The sequence below is a fragment of the Salmo salar genome, unplaced genomic scaffold, assembly GCF_905237065.1.
Source record: "Salmo salar unplaced genomic scaffold, Ssal_v3.1, whole genome shotgun sequence".
NCBI lineage: Eukaryota > Metazoa > Chordata > Actinopteri > Salmoniformes > Salmonidae > Salmo > Salmo salar.
Genome location: NW_025549663.1, coordinates 102,048 through 117,604, shown reverse-complemented (window position 1 = coordinate 117,604; position 15,557 = coordinate 102,048). Strand labels below are relative to the sequence as shown.

General features: G+C 37.7%; 15 non-coding genes across 15 annotated transcripts; all 15 read right to left on the bottom strand.

Moving 5' to 3' along the window:
* Positions 1–27: 27 nt before the first annotated feature.
* On the bottom strand, positions 28–100 carry trnav-cac (transfer RNA valine (anticodon CAC)). Its single transcript has one exon. It is a non-coding gene; the product is annotated as a tRNA-Val (tRNA).
* Positions 101–241: 141 nt separating this feature from the next.
* trnav-aac (transfer RNA valine (anticodon AAC)) lies at positions 242–314 on the bottom strand. The gene has a single exon. It is a non-coding gene; the product is annotated as a tRNA-Val (tRNA).
* A 354-nt stretch (positions 315–668) lies between these two features.
* Positions 669–741, bottom strand: trnav-cac (transfer RNA valine (anticodon CAC)). Its single transcript has one exon. It is a non-coding gene; the product is annotated as a tRNA-Val (tRNA).
* A 141-nt stretch (positions 742–882) lies between these two features.
* Positions 883–955, bottom strand: trnav-aac (transfer RNA valine (anticodon AAC)). Its single transcript has one exon. It is a non-coding gene; the product is annotated as a tRNA-Val (tRNA).
* A 5,824-nt stretch (positions 956–6,779) lies between these two features.
* On the bottom strand, positions 6,780–6,852 carry trnav-aac (transfer RNA valine (anticodon AAC)). The gene has a single exon. It is a non-coding gene; the product is annotated as a tRNA-Val (tRNA).
* Positions 6,853–6,993: 141 nt separating this feature from the next.
* trnav-uac (transfer RNA valine (anticodon UAC)) lies at positions 6,994–7,066 on the bottom strand. The gene has a single exon. It is a non-coding gene; the product is annotated as a tRNA-Val (tRNA).
* A 141-nt stretch (positions 7,067–7,207) lies between these two features.
* trnav-uac (transfer RNA valine (anticodon UAC)) lies at positions 7,208–7,280 on the bottom strand. Its single transcript has one exon. It is a non-coding gene; the product is annotated as a tRNA-Val (tRNA).
* Positions 7,281–7,413: 133 nt separating this feature from the next.
* Positions 7,414–7,486, bottom strand: trnav-cac (transfer RNA valine (anticodon CAC)). The gene has a single exon. It is a non-coding gene; the product is annotated as a tRNA-Val (tRNA).
* Positions 7,487–7,627: 141 nt separating this feature from the next.
* On the bottom strand, positions 7,628–7,700 carry trnav-aac (transfer RNA valine (anticodon AAC)). Its single transcript has one exon. It is a non-coding gene; the product is annotated as a tRNA-Val (tRNA).
* A 355-nt stretch (positions 7,701–8,055) lies between these two features.
* Positions 8,056–8,128, bottom strand: trnav-uac (transfer RNA valine (anticodon UAC)). The gene has a single exon. It is a non-coding gene; the product is annotated as a tRNA-Val (tRNA).
* A 6,267-nt stretch (positions 8,129–14,395) lies between these two features.
* Positions 14,396–14,468, bottom strand: trnav-uac (transfer RNA valine (anticodon UAC)). Its single transcript has one exon. It is a non-coding gene; the product is annotated as a tRNA-Val (tRNA).
* A 132-nt stretch (positions 14,469–14,600) lies between these two features.
* On the bottom strand, positions 14,601–14,673 carry trnav-aac (transfer RNA valine (anticodon AAC)). Its single transcript has one exon. It is a non-coding gene; the product is annotated as a tRNA-Val (tRNA).
* Positions 14,674–14,814: 141 nt separating this feature from the next.
* trnav-uac (transfer RNA valine (anticodon UAC)) lies at positions 14,815–14,887 on the bottom strand. The gene has a single exon. It is a non-coding gene; the product is annotated as a tRNA-Val (tRNA).
* Positions 14,888–15,028: 141 nt separating this feature from the next.
* trnav-uac (transfer RNA valine (anticodon UAC)) lies at positions 15,029–15,101 on the bottom strand. Its single transcript has one exon. It is a non-coding gene; the product is annotated as a tRNA-Val (tRNA).
* A 347-nt stretch (positions 15,102–15,448) lies between these two features.
* Positions 15,449–15,521, bottom strand: trnav-cac (transfer RNA valine (anticodon CAC)). Its single transcript has one exon. It is a non-coding gene; the product is annotated as a tRNA-Val (tRNA).
* Positions 15,522–15,557: the final 36 nt, after the last annotated feature.

The window sequence follows — 15,557 nt, the reverse complement described above, 5'->3', positions numbered from 1 at the left end:
GTACTTCTTGAATGTGTCAATGAGCGTTGTTTCCGCCCGGTTTCGAACCAGGGACCTTTCGCGTGTGAAGCAAACGTGATAACCACTACACTACAGAAACTGCTGCTACATTTATCTGCGAGGAGTAAACCGAATTTTACAGATATTCATGGCACGTATTCGAATTTCCAAAATACAGAATTCATGAAAATAACAATTCTTTGTTGAAAATACAGTACCTACTGCGCGTGTCAAAGAGCTCTGTTTCCACCCGGTTTCGAACCGAGGACCTTTCGCGTGTTAAGCGAACGTGATAACCACTACACTACAGAAACTGCTTCAACAACTATCTGCAAGGAGTAAACCGAATTTTACAGATATTCATGGCACGTGTTCAAATTTCCAAAATTAGGCATTTATGAAAATAACTATTCTCTGTTAATAGTACAGTACCTACTGCACATGTCAAAGAGCACTGTTTCCTCCCGGTTTCAAACCGAGGACCTTTCGCGTGTAAAGCTAACGTGATAACCACTACACTACAGAAACTGCTGCTTGATTTTCCTGCAAGGAGTAAACCGAATTTTACAGATATTCATGGCATGTGTTCGAATTTCCAAAATTAAGCATTCATGAAAATAACTATTCTCGTTACCACTATAGTACCTACTGCATGTGTCAAAGAGCACTGTTTCCGCCCGGTTTCGAACCGAGGACCTTTCGCGTGTGAAGCAAACGTGATAACCACTACACTACAGAAACTGCTGCTACATTTACCTGCAAGAAGTAAACCGAATTTTACAGATATTCATGGCACGTATTCGAATTTCCAAAATTCAGAATTTATGAAAATAACTATTCTCTGTTAAAAGTACTGTACCTACTGCACTTGTCAAAGAGCTCTGTTTCCGCCCGGTTTCAAACCGAGGACCTTTCGCGTGTTAAGCGAACGTGATAACCGCTACACTACAGAAACTGCTTCTACATTTATCTGCAAGGAGTAAACCGAATTTTACAGATATTCATGGCACGTATTCAAATTTCCAAAATAAGGAATTCATGAAAATAACAATTCTCTTTTAAAAGTACTGTACCTACTGCACGTGTCAAAGAGCTCTGTTTCCGCTCGGTTTCGAACCGAGGACCTTTCGCATGTGAAAGCAAACGTGATTTTTTTTTTTTTTATTATCAAAAATGTTTGTTTACAATATTTACAGTACAATCTACTGTTTACAGTACAATCCACAGAGAACAATACAGAAGACACTAGACTAACAGAGGCAGGTGAACAATTCACCCCCTATCAAATTATCAACAAAGAAAATATCAAAACAGTGCTTTCAAAAATTATAAGTGATACCTCCACTCTCCTCTCGTGAAATTAACCCACTCCCTTCAACAAAAGACTCATCAAAATGTTCCATCCCATAATTAAACAACATATCTATGTGTTTACTGAACAGTGCTATAAAGATACTCCACACCTGAACCCTCTTTCTGTCAAAAGAAACATAATTCCTCCTACAAAAAATAGCATACCTCACAAAACTCAAAACCATATTCAACAAACACACATTAGCACCCTCACATTTACCAGACACTCCAAATAACAAAAGTTCCTCCCACGCATACTTTTTCACGAAATCTCCCCCCAGTTTCTACATAACATTTCCTTAACTTTACAAAAAAAATATTTTAAATCCTCACATTCTATAAACAAATGCATAAGAGTTTCCGGGAAACGTCCACATACGTCGCATTCCCTTTCTATCTCACAATTAATTTTCTTTAGCACCACCTTTGTAAATATTCTATTATGTCTTAGTTTGAAATCATTATTTTCACACTCCTTACTATTATATTTTACATTTAAATTTCCCCATATCTTTTTTTCATCCAATTCCGAAAAAACTACTTTCCAAAATTTCTCAGCAGCCGGCCTTCTACACACTTTTCCTACCATTATTCTATACAATCTTTTCACTGGTATACTAGATAAATGTACTTTCTTCTTACTGCTACCAATGAACAAATTAGGAAATACAAATAAATCTTCTCTTTCAACTTCACTATTTATTAAATCAACCCATGCTCTTGGTATACTATTCTTTATCTTGTCATACATATTATTCACTGTTCCCCTTCCCACCTCTTCATCCCATTCATTGATTATGTCAAAAATAGCTTCCCCAGGTAAAAACCCTGGAATTACCTCATAAGTATAATCTTTTATTTGCCGTAGACCTGCACTCATAAATACTTTATTATACAAAACTTTTTCTTTGTTCTTGATTTTCTCATTCAGAAATATAGGTTGATTCATAATCAGGTCAATATGTCCACATTCATAATATACATTAGGCAACAACTCTGCCCATGCATTTAGCACCTCTTTATAAAAATCTGGTACCTTTTCAAACATTGCCCTTTTAAGCCCCATCAATAAACCATTATCCTCACAACCACCACTCTCCTCTAAGTAGACTCTAAAGAAGTGTTTCCAGCCATAATCTTCACTGTCATACAAATATTTCTTTACTGTTTTTATCCTAATAGCTTTTCTTTTGACATCTAAATCTACAAGTTTTAAACCTCCATCCACATAGTCAGCAATCAATGTTTTCTGAGGTATTCTCACTCCTTTACCATCCCATATAAAATTTGACACCACATTATTCAATTCATTTAGGACCCACTCCGGCATGTCCAGGACTCCCAAAACATACACAAATTTGGATAATACCAAAGCATTTGCAACAATTACTTTCCCTTGTAACTTTAGTTTTCTATTTTTCCAGAAATTCAACGTTAGCTTGACTTTATTAAGGATCCCAGTCCAAGTTATATCTTTTGCCTCTTTCTCCTTTACACCAATGTTTACTCCCAGCACTTTAATAAAATCCTTTGCGCTCTTGAATGGAATCTCACACCCGTTTACATTGATATCCCCAACAAACATTATTTCAGTCTTCTCTATATTAACTTTAGCACCCGATGCCTTGCCATATATATCTATGATCCCCATAATGCTTCCAATACTTTCTATATCCTTCACAGTACAAGTAGTGTCATCAGCGTACTGATGTACAACACTGACACCACCACCTGGGATTCCAACACCCCTTACTTCTTTATTACTATTTATCAATGTAGCTAACGGTTCTGTAGAAACACTGTACAGCAGAGCTGACAAAGGACAGCCCTGCCTTACTGACCTCTCCACAGGGAAAGTATCTGTTAACACTCCGTTACATTTAACACAACTTTTAGCCCCACTATACAACAGGTTGATCCAAGATACAAACTTTGGCCCAAACCCAAACCTCTCCAAAGTCTGTAATAAAAAGCTGTGCTCCACTCTATCAAAAGCTTTGTTAAAGTCCAAACTTAAAACTATACCACCTTCATTTTTCATTTGATTAACAACATCCCTAATTGTACAAATTACATCTGCAATATCTCTTCCAGGTATGCCGTAGGCTTGTGTTGATTCAATAATACTCCCAATCACCTTTTTCATCCTATTCGCTAACACTTTAGTCAGTATCTTATAATCCGAATTTAGAAGGCTAATAGGCCTATAATTTTCTAACTTTAATCTACTGCCCCTATTTTTGAATAAGATCGTTAACATTCCAGTTGACATAGACTCAGGGATTTCCTTATTCTCTTCCATATAATGAAACACCCTCACTAAAATGGGTGCCAAAATATCTACAAAGACTTTATAGAACTCATTTGTTAAACCATCCAAACCCGGACTTTTATTACCTTGCGTGCTAACAATTGCTTCCTTGATTTCCATAATCGAAATCTCTTCATCACACATCATTCTATCTGCCTGCGATACTTTGGCACTAATTGTATCCAACACTTTTACAACACACACTTTATCTACATCATTCTTTTTGTAAAGATTTCTGTAAAAGGTTTCAACTGTCTCTAAGATCCCAACAAAATCGTTTACCTTTACACCTCTTTCATCTTCCAACTCTACAATGTAACTCTTAGTTTGTTTTCTTTTTTCCAGACCCCAAAAAAAAGGATGTACATTTCTCTCCCTCCAAAGCGTACTGTGCCCTGCTCCTAACAATAGCACCCAAACATTTATTTTTTTCATAACGACCCAGCTCTGCATGGATTTTCAAATAATTCACAACATCATAGTCTGGATCCGTATCAGCCTTTTCAAGTTCATGCAACATCCTATTCCTAAGCATTATTTCTTTCTGCTTATCTAAACGGTTATGATTTTTTGCGTACCTAATACTCCTATTTTTTACTTTTACTTTCACTTCCTCCCACCATAAACACACATTCTCTTTTAACAGTACATTAGACATTTCATCATTAATACATTCAACAATTTCATTTCTATATCCTTCCTCCTTTAACAGACTGGCATTTAAACACCAGACACCTCCCCCTCTCCTCTCCACACCAAAACCCATTTGAAATGACATTACTGCATGATCACTATATGCTGTAAAGGTATATGACACCTTCTTAACATTCTGCACCAATTCTTGTTTTGCTAGACATAAATCAATTCTGCTTTGTTTTAATTCCTTTAGAACCACCTGCCTTCTAGAGAATACTCTTCTGTTTGGATTTTCAGCCCTCCATATATCTACTAGATTCTCCTCATTCATAAGTTTCCATAATGCATTTCTAGAAGAGTCATATCTGAATTTAGCACAACTAGAGGCATCCATTCTACTACACCTCACATTAAAATCTCCTATCAGTATACAGTTTTCTGAGCACAGTGTTTTTAATTTGTGAAACATTTCTCTCCTTTCAGATTCAATGTTTGAAGCATAAACATTAATTAAACGAAAAACTACATTTTGAACTTCAAATTCAATTACAATAAGTCTGCCATCATTGTCAGCATATATTTCTTTTACATTTTGCACCACATCATTTTTTATCAAAATAGCCACACCACATGTTTTATCCCCTCCATGACTACAAAAATTAAATCTGACCATTTACTCTTAATCTCCTGCATTTTGGAGTCTGTCCAATTGGTCTCTTGAAAACACAACATGTCTGCCTTAACAGACACTAATACCTGCTCAAATTTGCTCATGTTTCTCAAACTGTTACCATTTAGGGATGCGACTGTAATCATTATGAATGTGTGCAGAAGTATAATCAGAGCCAAACAAGTCCTTAAAAATCCTACTTTTTCTTTTTTCCAAAACCCATCATCTCCCTGGTTTTCGACAATGACCTCTTATTTTTACAAACAACTGAAGATCCTCACTATCTATTTCATCATCCGTCTCTTTATTTGGATTTTTGGGGGGATCGGCGGGGAAGCCTTTTGAAAAGTGCGCTTTAACAGTGCCCGTGACTTCAGTGGACCCAGCCCACTCTTTGGTGTAATTTTTACACAGGCTTAAAGCTGGCTCAGGCACCTGAGAAGCACCTTGCACCATCTCTACCTGTGTATGTCTTTCACCCATCATGTGCTGCTGTTCCACCTTGTCAGCAGCAGAGACTAAAACGGCGTCTCGTGCTTTGCCAGGAGACATTACAGGCTCTTCAAGCTTATCTGCCACTGTCTCTGGAGTCACACTCTCCATGTCACTCTCATCCTCCCTCTCCATAGGCACACTCCCCTCTTCCTCAGACGTGAGGTCCATTGTTTGCAAAAGTAAGTGATTTTCTCCCTTATTACAGCTACATCTAACTTTAGGTCTGTCACACATTTTGCACACATTTCCTATGTTCCGACATTCTCTGGCATAATGCCCTTGTTCACTACATTTGTGGCATGTGAATTCCGGACATTCCTTAAGTATGTGCCCCGGCTGAATACATAATCTACATACCTTCACTTGATTGTCGTGGATTACACGAAAATATTCAAATCCCTCGACAGTGTTAAATTTTGTAGAATATGGCAAGGATTGCACATTGTCTGTAAACTTTACCTTGCAAAATCTTGTCCCATCTACAATGTCCGTTCCTGGCCACATCCTCCTCTTGATTGGCGTGGTCGCCTTCACCTTCCAGCCTTTTAGTTTCTCTTCTATCTCCTCATCCGTAATGTATGCGGGCAAGTTCAAAAAGGACACCACCAGCTCATCGTTCCCTAGTTCTTTAGCCATGATTTGACAGTTCTTTATCTTTAGCCCGTCTATTAGTCTTTCTTTTCCATTTACATGAGACATTGTTACTTCATACTTATTCCCGTCTTTCATTCGACATCCCAGTATTGTTCCGCAAACTTCCTTTATTCCTCTCAGCAATTCCATCGTTGTTATTTTCCCTTCTCCACTTATTTCCACGTTCACCGTCAGTTCCTTCTCATATGTTCTTTTTTTCAGTTCTTCGTTTAACATTCTGATTTCACTGTTGTCCTTTCTCGTCGTCGTTTGTATTCTTGATGTCGAAGCCATGTTGTCCGTCCGGTTATTTTAAGCAATATCCCCCAAACAGCTCACGCTGATGGGGGACAATAGCAAAAACGTTTCACAGAAACTTCACTACAGTCACTCACAAACTTTCAAACTTATAAGTCAACTAGACCTCCAAAAAAAACGATATTCTCTCTCAAGCACTCAGACGCCTGCTTCTCTTCCACTTCCTGAAACTCCAAAAAGGGGCGTGTGAAGCAAACGTGATAACCACTACACTACAGAAACTACTGCTTCAATTATCTGCAAGGAGTAAACCGAATTTTACAGATATTCATGGCACGTATTCGAATTTCCAAAATACAGAATTCATGAAAATAACAATTCTTTGTTAACAGTACAGTACCTACTGCACGTGTCAAAGAGCTCTGTTTCCGCCCGGTTTCGAACCGAGGACCTTTCGCGTGTTAAGCGAACGTGATAACCGCTACACTACAGAAACTGCTTCTACAATTATCTGCAAGGAGTAAACCGAATTTTACAGATATTCATGGCACGTATTCGAATTTCCAAAATTAAGCATTTATGAAAATAACTATTCTCTGTTAAAAGTACAGTACCTACTGCACATGTCAAAGAGCTCTGTTTCCGCCCGGTTTCAAACCGAGGACCTTTCGCGTGTAAAGCGAACGTGATAACCACTACACTACAGACACTGCTGCTACATTTAGCTGCAAGGAGTAAACCGAATTTTACAGATATTCATGGCACGTGTTCAAATTTCCAAAATTAGGCATTTATGAAAATAACTATTCTCTTTTAAAAGTACTGTACCTACTGCACGTGTCAAAGAGCACTGTTTCCGCCCGGTTTCAAACCGAGGACCTTTCGCGTGTAAAGCGAACGTGATAACCACTACACTACAGAAACTTCTGCTTGATTTTCCTGCAAGAAGTAAACCGAATTTTACAGATATTCATGGCACGTATTCGAATTTCCAAAATAAAGAATTCATGAAATTCATTCTGTTACCACTACGGTAAATCACTGTGTCAATGAGCGTTGTTTCCGCCCGGTTTCGAACCGGGGACCTTTCGCGTGTGAAGCGAACGTGATAACCACTACACTACAGAAACTGCTGCTACATTTAGCTGCGAGGAGTAAACCGAATTTTACAGATATTCATGGCACGTATTCGAATTTCCAAAATACAGAATTCATGAAAATAACAATTCTTTGTTGAAAGTACAGTACCTACTGCACGTGTCAAAGAGCTCTGTTTCCGCCCGGTTTCGAACCGAGGACCTTTCGCGTGTTAAGCGAACGTGATAACCACTACACTACAGAAACTTCTGCAACAATTATCTGCAAGGAGTAAACCGAATTTTACAGATATTCATGGCACGTGTTCAAATTTCCAAAATTAGGCATTTATGAAAATAACTATTCTTTGTTAAAAGTACATTACCTACTGCACATGTCAAAGAGCACTGTTTCCTCCCGGTTTCAAACCGAGGACCTTTCACGTGTAAAGCGAACGTGATAACCACTACACTACAGAAACTGCTGCTACATTCATCTGCAAGGAGTAAACCGAATTTTACAGATATTCATGGCACGTGTTCAAATTTCCAAAATTAGGCATTTATGAAAATAACTATTCTCTTTTAAAAGTACAGTACCTACTGCACGTGTCAAAGAGCACTGTTTCCGCCCGGTTTCGAACCGAGGACCTTTCGCGTGTAAAGCGAACGTGATAACCACTACACTACAGAAACTTCTGCTTGATTTTCCTGCAAGAAGTAAACCGAATTTTACAGATATTCAGGGCACGTATTCGAATTTCCAAAATACAGAATTCATGAAATTAACAATTCTGTTACACTACAGTAAATACTGCACGTGTCAATGAGCTCTGTTTCCGCTCGGTTTCGAACCGGGGACCTTTCGCGTGTGAAGCAAACGTGATTTTTATTTTTTATTTTTTATTTTTTATTATCAAAAATGTTTGTTTACAATATTTACAGTACAATCTACTGTTTACAGTACAATCCACAGAGAACAATACAGAAGACACTAGACTAACAGAGGCAGGTGAACAATTCACCCCCTATCAAATTATCAACAAAGAAAATATCAAAACAGTGCTTTCAAAAATTATAAGTGATACCTCCACTCTCCTCTCGTGAAATTAACCCACTCCCTTCAACAAAAGACTCATCAAAATGTTCCATCCCATAATTAAACAACATATCTATGTGTTTACTGAACAGTGCTATAAAGATACTCCACACCTGAACCCTCTTTCTGTCAAAAGAAACATAATTCCTCCTACAAAAAATAGCATACCTCACAAAACTCAAAACCATATTCAACAAACACACATTAGCACCCTCACATTTACCAGACACTCCAAATAACAAAAGTTCCTCCCACGCATACTTTTTCACGAAATCTCCCCCAGTTTCTACATAACATTTCCTTAACTTTACAAAAAAATATTTTAAATCCTCACATTCTATAAACAAATGCATAAGAGTTTCCGGGAAACGTCCACATACGTCGCATTCCCTTTCTATCTCACAATTAATTTTCTTTAGCACCACCTTTGTAAATATTCTATTATGTCTTAGTTTGAAATCATTATTTTCACACTCCTTACTATTATATTTTACATTTAAATTTCCCCATATCTTTTTTTCATCCAATTCCGGAAAAACTACTTTCCAAAATTTCTCAGCAGCCGGCCTTCTACACACTTTTCCTACCATTATTCTATACAATCTTTTCACTGGTATACTAGATAAATGTACTTTCTTCTTACTGCTACCAATGAACAAATTAGGAAATACAAATAAATCTTCTCTTTCAACTTCACTATTTATTAAATCAACCCATGCTCTTGGTATACTATTCTTTATCTTGTCATACATATTATTCACTGTTCCCCTTCCCACCTCTTCATCCCATTCATTGATTATGTCAAAAATAGCTTCCCCAGGTAAAAACCCTGGAATTACCTCATAAGTATAATCTTTTATTTGCCGTAGACCTGCACTCATAAATACTTTATTATACAAAACTTTTTCTTTGTTCTTGATTTTCTCATTCAGAAATATAGGTTGATTCATAATCAGGTCAATATGTCCACATTCATAATATACATTAGGCAACAACTCTGCCCATGCATTTAGCACCTCTTTATAAAAATCTGGTACCTTTTCAAACATTGCCCTTTTAAGCCCCATCAATAAACCATTATCCTCACAACCACCACTCTCCTCTAAGTAGACTCTAAAGAAGTGTTTCCAGCCATAATCTTCACTGTCATACAAATATTTCTTTACTGTTTTTATCCTAATAGCTTTTCTTTTGACACCTAAATCTACAAGTTTTAAACCTCCATCCACATAGTCAGCAATCAATGTTTTCTGAGATATTCTCACTCCTTTACCATCCCATATAAAATTTGACACCACATTATTCAATTCATTTAGGACCCACTCCGGCATGTCCAGGACTCCCAAAACATACACAAATTTGGATAATACCAAAGCATTTGCAACAATTACTTTCCCTTGTAACTTTAGTTTTCTATTTTTCCAGAAATTCAACGTTAGCTTGACTTTATTAAGTATCCCAGTCCAAGTTATATCTTTTGCCTCTTTCTCCTTTACACCAATGTTTACTCCCAGCACTTTAATAAAATCCTTTGCGCTCTTGAATGGAATCTCACACCCGTTTACATTGATATCCCCAACAAACATTATTTCAGTCTTCTCTATATTAACTTTAGCACCCGATGCCTTGCCATATATATCTATGATCCCCATAATGCTTCCAATACTTTCTATATCCTTCACAGTACAAGTAGTGTCATCAGCGTACTGATGTACAACACTGACACCACCACCTGGGATTCCAACACCCCTTACTTCTTTATTACTATTTATCAATGTAGCTAACGGTTCTGTAGAAACACTGTACAGCAGAGCTGACAAAGGACAGCCCTGCCTTACTGACCTCTCCACAGGGAAAGTATCTGTTAACACTCCGTTACATTTAACACAACTTTTAGCCCCACTATACAACAGGTTGATCCAAGATACAAACTTTGGCCCAAACCCAAACCTCTCCAAAGTCTGTAATAAAAAGCTGTGCTCCACTCTATCGAAAGCTTTGTTAAAGTCCAAACTTAACCTCTATGGGACCGGCGGGACGAATTCGTCCCACCTACGTAACATCCACTGCCAGCCTGTGGCGCGATTTTCAAAATCTTCAAAATCCTATTACTTCAATTTCTCAAACATATGACTATTTTACAGCCATTTAAAGATAAGACTCTCGTTAATCTAACCACACTGTCCGATTTCAAAAAGGCTTTACAACGAAAGCAAAACATTAGATTATGTCAGCAGAGTACCAAGCCAGAAATAATCAGACACCCATTTTTCAAGCCAGCATATAATGTCACCAAAACCCAGAAGACAGCTAAATGCAGCACTCACCTTTGATGATCTTCATCAGATGACAACCCTAGGACATTATGTTATACAATACATGCATGTTTTGTTCAATCAAGTTCATATTTATATCAAAAACCAGCTTTTTACATTAGCATGTGACGTTCAGAACTAGCATACCCCCGCAAACTTACGGGGAATTCGCTAACATTTTACTAAATTACTCACGATAAACGTTCACAAAAAGCATAACAATTATTTTAAGAATTATAGATACAGACCTCCTCTATGCACTCGATATGTCCGATTTTAAAATAGCTTTTTGGTGAAAGCACATTTTGCAATATTCTAAGTACATAGCCCAGGCATCACGGGCTCGCTATTTAGACACCCGGCAAGTTTAGCACTCACCATAATCATATTTACTATTATAAAAATGTCATTACCTTTTGTTGTCTTCGTCAGAATGCACACCCAGGACGTCTACTTCAATAACAAATGTTGGTTTGGTCCAAAATAATCCATCGTTATATCCGAATAGCGGCGTTTTGTTCGTGCGTTCCAGACACTATCCGAAATAGTAAAGAAGTGTCATGCGCTTGGCGCAATTCCTGACAATAAAATTCAAAGTATTCCATTGCCGTACGTCGAAGCATGTCAACCGCTGTTTAAAATCAATTTTTACGTCATTTTTCTCGTAGAAAAGCGATAATATTCCGACAGGGAATCTCCTTTTCGGCAAACAGAGGAAAAAATCCCAAAGGCGGGGGCGGTCGGGGTCACGCGCATAAGCTAGTGTCTCTTGATGGGCCACTTGAGAAAGGCGATAATGTGTTTCAGCCTGGGGCTGGAAAGACGACATTCTCTTTTTTCCCGGGCTATGAGAGCCTATGGAAGACTTGGGAAGTGTCACGTTAGAGCAGAGATCCTTAGTAAATGATAGAGATGGCAAAGAAGTTCCAGAAATGGTCAGACAGGCCACTTCCTGTAAAGGAATCTCTCAGGTTTTGACCTGCCATTTGAGTTCTGTTATACTCACAGACACCATTCAAACAGTTTTAGAAAATTTAGGGTGTTTTCTATCCATATGTAATAAGTATATGCATATTCTAGTTACTGAGTAGGAGTGGTAACCAGATTAAATCGGGTATGTTTTTTATCCAGCCGTGTCAATGCTGCCCCCTAGCCCTAACAGGTTAAAACTATACCACCTTCATTTTTCATTTGATTAACAACATCCCTAATTGTACAAATTACATCTGCAATATCTCTTCCAGGTATGCCGTAGGCTTGTGTTGATTCAATAATACTCCCAATCACCTTTTTCATCCTATTCGCTAACACTTTAGTCAGTATCTTATAATCCGAATTTAGAAGGCTAATAGGCCTATAATTTTCTAACTTTAATCTACTGCCCCTATTTTTGAATAAGATCGTTAACATTCCAGTTGACATAGACTCAGGGATTTCCTTATTCTCTTCCATATAATGAAACACCCTCACTAAAATGGGTGCCAAAATATCTACAAAGACTTTATAGAACTCATTTGTTAAACCATCCAAACCCGGACTTTTATTACCTTGCGTGCTAACAATTGCTTCCTTGATTTCCATAATCGAAATCTCTTCATCACACATCATTCTATCTGCCTGCGATACTTTGGCACTAATTGTATCCAACACTTTTACAACACACACTTTATCTACATCATTCTTTTTGTAAAGATTTCTGTAAAAGGTTTCAACTGTCTCTAAGATCCCAACAAAATCGTTTACCTTTACACCTCTTTCATCTTCCAACTCTACAATGTAACTCTTAGTTTGTTTTCTTTTTCCAGACCCCAAAAAAAGGATGTACATTTCTCTCCCTCCAAAGCGTACTGTGCCCTGCTCCTAACAATAGCACCCAAACATTTATTTTTTTCATAACGACCCAGCTCTGCATGGATTTTCAAATAATTCACAACATCATAGTCTGGATCCGTATCAGCCTTTTCAAGTTCATGCAACATCCTATTCCTAAGCATTATTTCTTTCTGCTTATCTAAACGGTTATGATTTTTTGCGTACCTAATACTCCTATTTTTTACTTTTACTTTCACTTCCTCCCACCATAAACACACATTCTCTTTTAACAGTACATTAGACATTTCATCATTAATACATTCAACAATTTCATTTCTATATCCTTCCTCCTTTAACAGACTGGCATTTAAACACCAGACACCTCCCCCTCTCCTCTCCACACCAAAACCCATTTGAAATGACATTACTGCATGATCACTATATGCTGTAAAGGTATATGACACCTTCTTAACATTCTGCACCAATTCTTGTTTTGCTAGACATAAATCAATTCTGCTTTGTTTTAATTCCTTTAGAACCACCTGCCTTCTAGAGAATACTCTTCTGTTTGGATTTTCAGCCCTCCATATATCTACTAGATTCTCCTCATTCATAAGTTTCCATAATGCATTTCTAGAAGAGTCATATCTGAATTTAGCACAACTAGAGGCATCCATTCTACTACACCTCACATTAAAATCTCCTATCAGTATAGTTTTCTGAGCACAGTGTTTTTAATTTGTGAAACATTTCTCTCCTTTCAGATTCAATGTTTGAAGCATAAACATTAATTAAACGAAAAACTACATTTTGAACTTCAAATTCAATTACAATAAGTCTGCCATCATTGTCAGCATATATTTCTTTTACATTTTGCACCACATCATTTTTTATCAAAATAGCCACACCACATGTTTTATCCCCTCCATGACTACAAAAATTAAATCTGACCATTTACTCTTAATCTCCTGCATTTTGGAGTCTGTCCAATTGGTCTCTTGAAAACACAACATGTCTGCCTTAACAGACACTAATACCTGCTCAAATTTGCTCATGTTTCTCAAACTGTTACCATTTAGGGATGAGACTGTAATCATTATGAATGTGTGCAGAAGTATAATCAGAGCCAAACAAGTCCTTAAAAATCCTACTTTTTCTTTTTTCCAAAACCCATCATCTCCCTGGTTTTCGACAATGACCTCTTATTTTTTACAAACAACTGAAGATCCTCACTATCTATTTCATCATCCGTCTCTTTATTTGGATTTTTGGGGGGAGCGGCGGGGAAGCCTTTTGAAAAGTGCGCTTTAACAGTGCCCGTGACTTCAGTGGACCCAGCCCACTCTTTGGTGTAATTTTTACACAGGCTTAAAGCTGGCTCAGGCAAACAGCTCACGCTGATGGGGGACAATAGCAAAAACGTTTCACAGAAACTTCACTACAGTCACTCACAAACTTTCAAACTTATAAGTCAACTAGACCTCCAAAAAAAACGATATTCTCTCTCAAGCACTCAGACACCTGCTTCTCTTCCACTTCCTGAAACTCCAAAAAAGGGCGTGTGAAGCGAACGTGATAACCACTACACTACAGAAACTGCTGCTTGTTTTTCCTTCAAGAAGTAAACCGAATTTTACAGATATTCAGGGCACGTATTCGAATTTCCAAAATACAGAATTCATGAAATAACAATTCTTTGTTGAAAGTAGAGTACCTACTGCACTTGTCAAAGAGCTCTGTTTCCGCCCGGTTTCGAACCGAGGACCTTTCACGTGTAAAGCGAACGTGATAATCACTACACTACAGAAACTGCTGCTACATTTAGCTGCAAGGAGTAAACCGAATTTTACAGATATTCATGGCACGTATTCGAATTTCCAAAATACAGAATTTATGAAAATAACAATTCTTTGTTGAAAGTACAGTACGTGTCAAAGAGATCTGTTTCCGCCCGGTTTCGAACCGAGGACCTTCCGCGTGTTAAGCGAACGTGATAACCGCTACACTACAGAAACTGCTTCAACAATTATCTGCAAGGAGTAAACCGAATTTTAAAGATATTCATGGCACGTGTTGAAATGTCCAAATTTAGGCATTTATGAAAATAACTATTCTCTTTTAAAAGTACTGTACCTACTGCACGTGTCAAAGAGCACTGTTTCCGCCCGGTTTCGAACCGAGGACCTTTCGCGTGTAAAGCGAACGTGATAACCACTACACTACAGAAACTGCTGCTACATTTAGCTGCAAGGAGTAAACCGAATTTTACAGATATTCATGGCATGTATTCGAATTTCCAAAATACAGAATTCATGAAAATAACAATTCTTTGTTGAAAGTACAGTACCTACTGCACTTGTCAAAGAGCACTGTTTCCGCCCGGTTTCGAACCGAGGACCTTTCGCGTGTAAAGCGAACGTGATAACCACTACACTACAGAAACTGCTGCTACATTTAGCTGCAAGGAGTAAACCGAATTTTACAGATATTCATGTTACATATTCGAATTTCCAAAATACAGAATTCATGAAAATAACAATTCTTTGTTGAAAGTACAGTACCTAATGCACTTGTCAAAGAGCTCTGTTTCCGCCCGGTTTCGAACCGAGGACCTTTCACGGGTTAAGCGAACGTGATAACCACTACACTACAGAAAGTTCTTCCACAATTATCTGCAAGGAGTAAACCGAATTTTAAAAATATTCATGGCACGTATTCGAATTTCCAAAATAAAGAATTCATGAAATTTTCTGTTACCACTATGGTACTACAGAATGTGTCAACGAGCGTAGTTTCCGCCCGGTTTCGAACCAGAGACCTTTCGCGTGTGAAGCGAACGTGATAACCACTACACCACAGAAACTGCTGCTGCATTTAGCTGCGAGGATTAAACCGAATT